This window comes from Megascapheus bottae, chromosome 6 (assembly GCF_031878675.1).
Source record: "Megascapheus bottae isolate mThoBot1 chromosome 6, mThoBot2.hap1, whole genome shotgun sequence".
Taxonomy (NCBI): Eukaryota; Metazoa; Chordata; class Mammalia; order Rodentia; family Geomyidae; genus Megascapheus; species Megascapheus bottae.
In genome coordinates this window covers 68900197-68911714 of record NC_143514.1, presented here as the reverse complement: position 1 = coordinate 68911714, position 11518 = coordinate 68900197, and positions in this window count along the sequence as shown.

Genomic DNA, 11518 nt, shown 5'->3' with positions numbered 1-11518 from the left:
AGCTGTTTGAAGGGGCCTATCACCTCGGTGGGCTTCTGGCGCACTGCTCTGATGACAAAGGAAAGGGAGGGAGTTTCCTGGCAGGCCAAGGGGGGTAAGGTGGGGAGGAATTGGGGAAGTCCCTTTCATTCCTTGTTTTGGAAACCAGTCAAATCTTTGACTCTTCCTCCCACCCTATGTCCTCCTGTCATAAGGGCCATATTGAGTCCTCAGCACTGGCCTTTTGACCACTCCAATTCTGCTTTGTACAAATGACCATTATGCTGTTTAAAATGCAGGGGCCAAGAGCAACATTAGTAAAGCTAAGGATCCTGCAATTGCAGATATTCGGGATGTCATCATGGAGACCAGCTGGATAAGCTTTTATACACCATCCTTGGGACCCCTGCTTCTCTCTTGCTCAAGTCTCCTTTTTATATCTGCCAGGTTATCTTTCATCACTCCATCATGGTTTGCCCAAAGTGACATTCTTATGCTGTTTCCATCTGGAAGTGATGAATCTAGTAGCTCTTTCCTGCTACCTTCAGAGTGGTTGGAGTGCTGGGAATCACAATGTAGGTTTACTTGAGTGCCAGGGTACTGGGAACCAGACGATGAACATGTCCCCAGATCAACTTGTAAGGCCTGTAAGGACTGGATTGAATCATGGTTAACAGTGCCAGCTGAGATAACACATAACCAGATTTAACGAGGCTAGGATTCTCTAAGCAGGTATAGAAGACTTGAACCTGTAGCCATTCCCCACAAGTGCAGTCTCCACTCTTGCACATTGTTACTACTCTTTCCCATGTCTTTAATTTTATCCTGTCTCACTTTCCAAAAAATAACTCTGGTTCCTTCATCTCAAGGGGAGTTGATGGGCGAAGATCCATCTTCTATAACTTCTTCAAGCTGACTCAGGGGCATTGTTTCTATACTTGGCTAGGGACCCTAAAAAGCTTAGACTATTTTATCAAGGGGTTGCAAGGATTAGCTATCAGGAACAATGATTTGCTCCAAACTAGAGATCATATTCAACATTTAACAACTGCACAAACCTTCTTTGGCTACAACAGTTTAGCTTACTTAGCACCCATTTGCAAAGGCATTTTCCTGATTTTCTGGAGAGCTTAACTATGCTTCAGTTGTCACTGTAGGCCTAGACAGATCAATAGGGACACAGCCTCAGGTCCACAAACTTCTTTCCTGAATTTGTGGCTGGTATCAATTCAAAATTCGCTCAGTTAGGGCTTTGAGCAACCATGGGGTTCAGGATTGTAAACTACCCACTATTACAGATGACTGACAAGTTCCTGCCTAGTTATGGAGTAAATGAACATGGGCATTAGTAAGGCATGCCTAGAAACTGTTCTAAGACCTCCCGGTGTAGGGAGCCTGGTCCCTCCCGCGCGGTGGTGGGACCTGGAGGCGCACGTCCCCCTTTCACTGTGGGGCCGCCTGCGGTGCTGGTGGCTGTGTGACTCAGGGATATCCACCGCATGACCGGATGAAGGCCGGCATCCATTTTGGGGAGTGCTGCCATTGTTAGCGGAAGCCTGGTCTCTGCGTGGCCGGATGCATGAAGGGTGCATGACTGGAGCGTGTGAAGCCGTGATTGGAGGGCCTGAGTGAGCTGGCATGAGTTGATTGGCCCACTGCCTGTATATAGCAGCCTGGAGAGAGGAAGGAGAGGAGGAGAAGAAGAGTAAAGGATCCTGCTTAAGCTAGCATTGTGTCGAGTGTCTTCCTTGCGGGACAGGGATAGCACGTGATATCTGGTGCCGAAACCTGGGATTTATTGAACTGTAAGTATTTATAGGTAAGTGAAAGCGAGCTCCGCTTGGAGACCCCGATCCAGGATAGGGAGCCCCATGTTCGCGGTCAGCGACTAATCTCAAGCTCGCGGATTGCGACTACCACGCTCATGGAAGGTGACTAAAGAGGAAGGATACAGGTGTGTGGGATGGGACCAGAAGTGTCACGAAACAGGATGGAATTTGCCACTAAGGGTCTGTTGGAAGCTAATGGGACCCCTTTAAAATCTTCCACAGTAAGGAAATTAATCAAAATTATAGAGGAGAGAACCCCATGGTTCTTGGAGGAGGAAACCATTGATGCCAAAGTGTGGGAAAGGTTAGGGAAGGCTCTCCGGAGGAGAGGAGGAGAAGAAGAATAAAGGATCCTGCTTAAGCTAGCATTGTGTTGCGTGTCTTCCTTGCGGGACAGGGATAGCACGTGATATCCTGGCTCTGATTAATATTGAATGGCCAAGCACCAATGACTCTAGGATCTGTCACCATCTCTGCCATCCAAGCAATGGCTTACTGCATCTGGATGCTTTAATTGCTTTTGTCCCAGTAGTGTCTCTCCACACAGGGATAAGCATCCCATTGGCATTTCACTCTGTTGGTTGCTGGACTTGAACTCAGGGCCTGGACACTGTCCTTCAGCTCTCCAGCTCAAGGCTAGCACTCTGCCACTTTGAGCTCCAAAGCAACTCTCTCTCAATAGCACTCTGCTGCCAGATTAGACACCGCAGTCTAAAGACTTTGCTTTGCCCGGGCTGGCTCAAAACTGCGGCTTTCAGATCAATGAGTCCTACAAAAGGCCACTTTACTCCAATTAGAAGCAACAAGGTGGTCAACTCAGAAATAGTCTCTAAGCATGATCTTACCTGGAACTTGGTGAGGGCCAAAATTACATCTGAATGATGATCTGCTGTCCTTCTCCATGGGCTTGCTGGAAATCCCTATAAAGTAACTTACAAGAGTAAGCTGAAGGGGCCGGGAGTTTGGCCTAGTGGTTAAAGTGCTTGCCTAGCATGCATGAAGACCCGGGTTCGATTCCTCAGTACCACATACATAGAAAAAAGCCGGAAGTGGTACTGAGGCTCAAGTGGTAGAGCTCTAGCCTTGAGAAAGTCCAAGGACAGTGCTCAGGCCCTGAGCTCAAGCATAGGACTGGCAAAAAAAAAAAAGAGTAAGCTGAAGCAACCATTTTGGTAGTCCTAATTTTCCTTTTTTTCTTTTTTGAAACAAACCTTTAGGACAACTTTACCTTAAATTTTGTTCAGAAACCCATTTCTAATTTTCTTTAAAACTTTTACTGATATTTGCTTTAACATTAAACACTTTAGCCTTTCTTTGCATTTGAAAAACCTTTGCCTTCAGGCCTCCTAGGGCTCAAGCACTCCCTTTTTCTCCTGGTCTCCTTGGGCTCAAGGAATGCCCTTTGCCTTCAGGCCTCCTTTCAGAAGAAGCAGGTTTTCTTTTCTTCTGCAATTTAGGTTACTGCCTAGAACTCCAATAACAGTTTAAACTCAAATAAGTTTTTCCTCAATGCAAGAACTAGAAATATCATCAGTGCACCAAAGGTCTAAGTCTGGACTTAGTTTCCTTCTTTTTCTAAAATACGTCCAATTGCAATCCAGTAGCATGAAACCAAATCATATGGAGATAAACTTTTAAACATTTCTTTAAAATACTAATCACATTACCCACATTTTACCATCAGATTTTCAGTGTCAGTCTGCAAGGAAAAAGGACGAAGATGATCCACTCAGTCCATCTGTTTAGTGAACAGCTTTCATGCCAGCTTCCGGAGCTACACTTTTGCCAGTTCACCTCTCACCCCCAAAGATGGTCATACAGGACTATCCTAAGTTTTCCCGTCCTTTCTCTTTGCACTTGATTACCTAAATAGTTTTAAAAGACAGGCAAAGTTTCTGACATTGGTAAACTAATTTACATTTAAATCTCTAATACATGTCTCCAAACTTTAACTTAAGGAAATAAATTCCAAATTCCCTAAAGCCTCTGGGCTAAACAGGAAACAATGTTTACAATGTAAACAGCTCTATGCATTACAATACCAGATTTTTAAAATGCAGATTTCAGGATCTTTAGAAAAATACTTTTTTTTACCAGTTCCTCTTTAAAACAATGCAATGAATCTTAGAGATGTTTGAACTTCTTAAACCTAAAGATTTTCTTGAAGTTTAGACTTAGATTTACCCAATTACGTTTCAAGTTTAAACTCACCCATTGTTTTCTACAGCATGCTGACAATTTAACCTTGAACATGTTCACTCACTCATTCACACATATTCAGACTCAAAGATCCTAAAGCGCGCAAAATTAATATCGGCCATTCGTTTTCAGAAGCTTTAGTATCAAGAGAGTTTTTTTTTTGAAACTTTTTTTAAATATATTTTTTATTGTAATTAATAGAAGGGTTACATGATATTTGTCAGATAAATTGTGCCTTAATTCCCACACATTGATACCCTTTCACATGTCATGGTCCCCAAGTGTCAAGAGAGTTTTGCTGGTCTTACTCTTGCAGGTGAGAACCAGGTTCAAAAAAACTTTTACGAGGAAACTTAGTTGAAATTATTATTTGGTGGGAGTCTTCCAGTGCCAGATCTAGCCCACCTAGAGCATGACTCTAGTCATTTTCCCAATTTTGGCTAGGCCATCTCACATGACAGTTTATAGGACCAAATTTAAACCTAGGGGAACCAAGACTGATGCCTGTGTCCTGCCACCAATTGTCTCCAGATTGCGCATCTGAGTGAGAGGAGCCATACCAGGCCCCCAGGAATGTCCAAATGGATAGTGGCAAAGACACAGAAAAAAGAACCCATTAGGACTGGTACAGATTTCAAGAACAGGACCAATCACCTCAGGGAACCATAAAACAGGGGCAGAGAAAGAGACCTTTTAAGTAAATCCAAATTTTCTCTTTAGAACCTTTAAAACGTTGCAAAATCAAGTCTAGGGGAAGATCCTCCCTGGATGCCGATTGGCTCATCTCTTTATATGCACCAAACACAAAACTTTGGGGAGGGACAGATAAGGAGTGGGGGAGGGGATCGAATTCTCCAAGTCAGACTCCCCTTTCTCCTCCTTTTCTGATCCTGAAGATGTGACCTGCTTTAGAGGGAGAGAAACAGTTTTTGTTAGCAGGGGGAAGGTAGGGTTTTGACCAGGATGGTGGCTCTTCCACCAAATATCGCCAAGCCAAAATATATGGTATTTGGTCCCGATGGAGGTCAAAAATTTTACTCTGGGTAGAGTAAATCGGGATCAATGCGAACGTTCCCTCCAGTGGCCATCCTGTAAAGAAAGTGGGCCATTCCAGCTGGCAGAACATTTTAAGTGTTCCTGGGTAAACTTTGTCACCTGACTGGGAGGCCTTGTCTTGGAAATCCGTTGGAGGATAAAGTTTAGGGACGTTGCAAGCTCCTTACTCCCTGTATGACCCATTTTCCTATCAGGCTGTAAAGAGAAACACCCAACAAGGGAGGGGTTCGACGCGGACAGTCCTATCGGGCGGTAAAGAGAACTACCCAACAAGGGGTTCGACCCAGACAGTCAACACTAAAATGATAACTCCTACCAGACAAAGGATCAGCTCTAAGATCCACAAATACCAAGACGAATACAACTGCCATACAAACACAAAACTACAGTAACACAACCGTCGTACCTGGGAGACTCTTGCTCCCTAATCTGCAACCGTTTGTCGTGTCCGGGAGACTCAAACTCCCTATTTTTGCAATGACCCAGCTTTGCCGTGCCCTTTGCTGTGCCCGGGAGACCATGCCACGCTCCCTAATCTGCAACGGCCCATTTGTCATGCCTGGGAGACTCGAACTCCCTATTTCTGCAACGATCCAGCTTTGCCGTGCCCTAATCTGCAACAGCCCGTTTGTCATACCCGGGAGACTCACACTCCCTATTTTTACAACGATCCTCTGGAGTGATGGGGCGTCCTCGCATCCACTCCAGCCCTGGGGAGGTATACTGAGTCCAGTTTCTCCCCAGTGGGCCAATCCCCTGGAGCTCCCCAACAGAAAGACCAAAGAAAAGACCAAAGACAAAACTAGCGCTCAAGATCTTACCTCCGGAGGTTTTTTGTTCAAAGTTCTGACGCTGGCTCAGTCCTCGTCTTTTGATCCTGGATGAGCCCCCAAATGTTAGGGTTCGTGATCAAAGGAACGAGCCTGGCACAAAAGCGGAAGTAAAACAGAGTTTTATTCCGCGCCTAGCATCAAGAATCATACTGACCGATCAGGGCTGTCTCTAAGATGTGAGTGAGAGAGTGACCCTGCCTAATCTTACAGGCTACCTTTATAGACCCCAGCCATGTGGTTGGGTGGCCAATGGAATTCAACATACTTGATTGATGGCTGGGGCAACCACTGACACCTTTGCTGTTTGAACTGACTTATCATCTCGATGGGCTTCTGGCGCACTGCTCTGACAACAAAGGAAAGGGAGGGAGTTTCCTGGCAGGCCAAGAGGGGTAAGGTGGGGAGGAATTGGGGAAGTCCCTTTCAGTAGTCACTAGACACGATGTTAAAAGTGAACTATATAATGGCTGAGAGTGTAGCTCAGTGATAGAGTGCTAGCGTGCATGAAGTGCTAGGTTTGATTCCTCAGTACCACATGAACAGAAAAAGCCAGAAGTGGTGCTGTGGCTGCGGCTTAGGTGGTAGAGAGCTGGCCTTGAGCACAGAGAGGCTCAGAGACAGAACCCAGGCCCTGGGCCTAGTGGTAGAATGCCCACCTACCATGCATGAAGCCTTGGGTTTGATTCCTTGGTACCACATACACAGAGAAAGCTGGAAGTGGTGCTGTGGTTCAAGTGGCTGAGCGCTAGCCTTGAGCAAAGGTGTCCAAGAACTCAGTGCCCAGGCCCTGAATTCAAGTACCAGGACTGGCAAAAAAAAAAAAAAAAAAAAAAAAGGAGGGAGGATCTGAGTGTCCCCACTACTTTCTTGGTCAAATGATTCCCTGAAGAAAGGCTCAAATTCTAATTTCTTTGTAGAAAAATTGGATAAGGACTTGAACCCCCCCATTCACCCACCATCAGATAAGCATGGTATGGTAGCTTAAAGGTTAGGTAACTGTCTAGCAAGTGCAAGGCCCTGACATCAAGCTACAACATGGTGTAGGGGGTGGGAAAGGGGGGGGGTCAAATCATCTCTAGCTTGTGTTCCATTCTTCCCCGGCAGAATTGCTTTCTACACCCTAAAGCCGTGCTGTCATGTGGACTGATTTCACTCAGGCTCATGTTAGTGCAATGCAGGCCTCTCTCCTGATGATGAGCTCCTTAAGCGAAGGGACCCTCACTTGTTTATCCTCACTTGTTTATCTCGGCTGACATACAGCCAGTGTCAATAAACAGACCCAAACAATGAATGAAAAGACAGATGGGTGGATGGATCAATAGATCAATAGAATGATGGATGGGTACATAGATAGGTGAGTAGGTAGATGGATGGATGGATGGGTGGGTGGATAGATGGATGGATGGATAGAAGGAAGGATGGATGGTTGGATATGTGGACACACAGATGCATGAATAGATAGATAAGATTTCTCCTGAATGCTTTTTGGTGCTTTGCACCCTTGCTGAGAGAGGGTGAAAAGTTCAGGACAGATCACACTGTAATATGTGCTACAATGCCCTTCTCCTCACTCCACTCCTGCTACATTCCATTCTATCACTGAACAAGTACGTACTGAGTACTTACCCCCCCGAGACTGCTAGGCCCTGGGGACAGTCACCAAAGAACATTGTGAAACTGGTATGGCTTAGCAGTCTCAATCTTTGAATACCTAGACTCCTCTCATTCTGAAAGTTCCAATGTAAACACTTCTTGTAAGTGGCCTGTCCTGACCAGTTGCCTAGAATATGTCTCCCACTTCTCATTTCCCACTTTCCTCATAGCATTTATTTACTCATCACTGAGCTTGAACACCAGCTCTGTAAAGCAGGGACTATGTCTTTTTGCCCACTGATGAGTTACCAAGAGGTTAAACCAGGCACACAGCAGGCACTTACTATACGATGCTACAAGGCCTATTTCCCTCTGATCTAGCTTTTGTTTCACTAATTCTTCAGCTGTCCCTTAAGTGAGGTTAAACTCCACATTAGGGTCTTTATTTCTATTAATGTATTTCTCAGTTCTGGAATTTCAATCTTCTTTACTATAATTTCCAGTTCTCTATCTTGTTAATTTTTTTTGCCGGTCCTGGGGCTTGAACTCAGGGCCTAAGCACTGTCCTTGGGCTTTCTCAAGGCTAGAGCTCTACTACTTGAATCACAGCACCACTTCTGGCTTTTTCTATGTATGTGGTACTAAGGAATCGAACCTGGGACTTCATGCATACTAGGCAAGCGCTTTTTGTTTTTTAGTTTTAGTTTTGTTTTGGTTTGGGTTTGGGTTGGTCCTGGGACTTGAACTCTGGGCATTGTCTCTGAGCTCTTCCACACAAGGGTAGTTCTCTATTCCTTAACCACAGCGCCACTTCCCATTTCCTGGCAGTTAATTGGAGAGTCTTGGACTTTTGTGCCTAGAGTGGCTTTGAACCACCTCAGTCTCCTGAGTAGCTAGGATTGCAGGTGTGAGACACTAACACCTGGCTATTTTTTGTTTGTTGTTGTTTTTGTTTTTTAAGTATCTTTGAACACATAGGCAGAGTTATTTGAAAGTTTTATTGATAATTTTATTGATTGGATCTTTGGTGAAATTTTACTGTCTGTTCTTTCTCTTGTTTTTTGTTTCTTACCATTAAATCTTTGATTTCTTCAAAGGCCAGGCTGCTATTTCCTGTTCACTCTAATTCCTCAAGTGTAACTTCTCATGGTCCTAACTCAAAGCCAACTTTGGGAAGTCAAGGTCTGCTTTCTTTATGGGGTCCTGATTTTTTTTCTTCTTTTGCCCCATAAATGTACAGAAACTCAGCTCAAGTTTGTATGTGTGTATGCGTACATATGTGTGTTGGTACTGGGGCTTGAACTCAGAGTGCTGTTGATGTCTCTTACCTTTTGGACTCAAGGTGAACACTCTACCACAGGAACTACAACTTCACTTCCAACTTTTTGCTTGTTAATTGAAGATAAGAATTCTCATGGAAGGGGCTGGGAGCGTGCTCGCCTAGCATGCATGAAGCCCTGGATTCGATTCCTCAGTACAATACACACAGAAAAAAAAGTCAGAAGTGGTGCTCATGTGGTAGAGTGCTAGCCTTGAGAATGCCCAAGGACAGTGCTTAGGCCCTGAGTTCAAGCCCTAGGACTGGCAAAAATAAAATTAAAAAAAAAAAGGGTTCTCATGGAAGCCAGATGGGGTGGCTCAGGCCTGCCTGTAATCCTAGCTACTCAGGAGGCTGAGATCTGAGGACTGTGGTTCAAAGCCAGCCCAGGCAGACAGACCGACTGACTCTTATCTCCAATTAATCATTAGAAAACTGGAAGTGGCACTGTGGCTCAAGGGAATGGGCATTAGCCTTGAGCTGAAGAGCTCAGGGACAGTGCCCAGGCCCAGAGTCCAAGCCCCATGACCCACAAAAAAAAAAAAAGAGTTCTGATGGGGTTTTCTGCCCAGGCTGACTTTGAACTGTGATCTTGGAATTCAGCTTCCTGCGTAGCTGGGGTTCCAGGTATGAGGCACGGATATCCAAGACTTTCCCTCAGTTCTTCAGCTGTTTCTTATGGAAGTGACAAAAATATTTGCAGGAAAAGGACAGAAAAATGGCAGCGTTGTTACCAGCCCTCAATTCTTCTCATTGGTAACTCAGTATGGAGCTTGCTGTTGCCCCTAGAAACTCCTCACAGAAGCCACAAAGCAGTAGTGCAGGGTTTGGTGGCAGAGTGGACACTTCCACTTGTTCTCTTGGCATGGCTGACACCTATCTAGACCATCTTCAGGGCTGCTGTGCAGGCTTGGAAGGGTGGCAGGGAAGTCATACAACCAGGTCATCACCTTAGAGTCACAGTCAACACAGGAGGCCATTGGAACTTGGAATGAATGAATGAATGAATGAATGAATTGTTTTAAAAGAAAGTTATGGCCAGCACTTAGGTGTCTGTACTGCATAGGCGGCCCTCAGGCTCAGTTCTTCCAACTTCTTTCCAAGAATAGGGAGGAGACAGCCTGTGGCTGGGCCATTTTCAACAGACCAAGCCTGGGTTTCCGCACGGGCCAGGCAGGCAGGGCCCTCCTTGCACCTGCTGCTTCTCCAGCTTCCCAGCAGCCAAAGGATTGCTTCCCCTGGTACACCAAGGCCGCTGAGAACTTGGGAGCCACATTGAAAAGGACCAGATTTGGGGGTGAGAGGGGAGAGAGTGAGTGGGCAGGGCCTTCTCTCACTTCCCCTCCTACCCACCTGCCTCACATCCCGTCCACTTCCTGCCTCTCTCATCTTGACTCTCACTTCTGTATTCTTTTTGGTTGGCCTCAGCAGTGATGGAGAAGCCCCTGAGAAGACACTCAGGTTCCACCTGAGCTTGTGATCTAAGGCCCTGAACTATAGAAGGGAAGTATAGGGGAGTCCCCCTTAGCATTTGGTATGTAAATATGACAGCACATAGACTCTCAGGAAGAGTGGGCCAAGGGGGAGCTGGGCTGCAGAGTCAACTCCTGGGCCCAAGAGAACAGGACAGAAATTGGGAGATAATCAATGAATTCTGACCAGCTATGGATTCTAGATGACTTCTAGACATGACTGTGGCTTCACATAGACATGAGGTCAAGTTCTAAGCACAGTGGCTCCATCATCATTTATGACCCTGAACAGAGTACCAGCCAACATTTGTGGGGTTCATCCCCTCACCCCACCCCTCCCTGGGACTTCCCAGCTGCTTCCCACCCCAGTCTTGTCCCCTGTTCTTTGCTTGTCCCTTTAACTCCCTACACACAACTCATCTACCTGTGTCTTCATCCCAAGCATAAAACACTAGGTGCTGAGAAATTTCAGAAAGAATCCATTTCTGTCTTCTCACTTGAAATGAGGAACCCGAGGCTTAGAGGGAATGGGGCCTCGCACAAAGCCAGTCCATTTCTCCCTCATTTGTACAGAAACCTGTTGCCCTTTCCTGAATCTACAAGCGCCCCTAACCTTCACTTGGAATCTATGATGCCATTCACAACTTTATCCTGACTTACACTCCTCCTGCTCTTTCCTTCAGCTCCTACCGTTTGTCTGTCTATGTCCCTCCCCTCATATAATATTTACTAGTGTTACTTTTTTTTACAATGGGTTATTAATAGCAGAGCATGGTGATGTATGCCTATAATCCTAGCATGAAAAAGGCTAAAGTGGGATGACTATGAGTTCAAAGCCAGCCATGGCCATGTTGTAAGATCAAAAGAAATAAAATAAAATAATTTATCAATGCATTTGATTCTCTTAAGCCCTTTTGAACAAGGCTCAGATATATCATTTTTGGGGATGGAGTCCCAGAGACTGTCAAATGTTTAAACCATGATTCTATATCCAGGATTCAAGTCTCTGAGCCCAGGCTCCTATTTCTTGCCCCTTTCTCCCAGCTGCCCCTTTGGCTTTGCCTGACACTCATCTGCTGGGATTCAACCTGATCCTTAGCCAAAGAACTCATCTATTGGGTCTTGGAACCTTGGATTTGGTTTTATCCACCCCCAGTTCTGCAGGAAGGAAGCAAATGCCCTCCCCGCCCTTAAGGCCCTCCTTCCTCCCTCTGCCCCTCCCGCCTCTCAGTTCAAAAG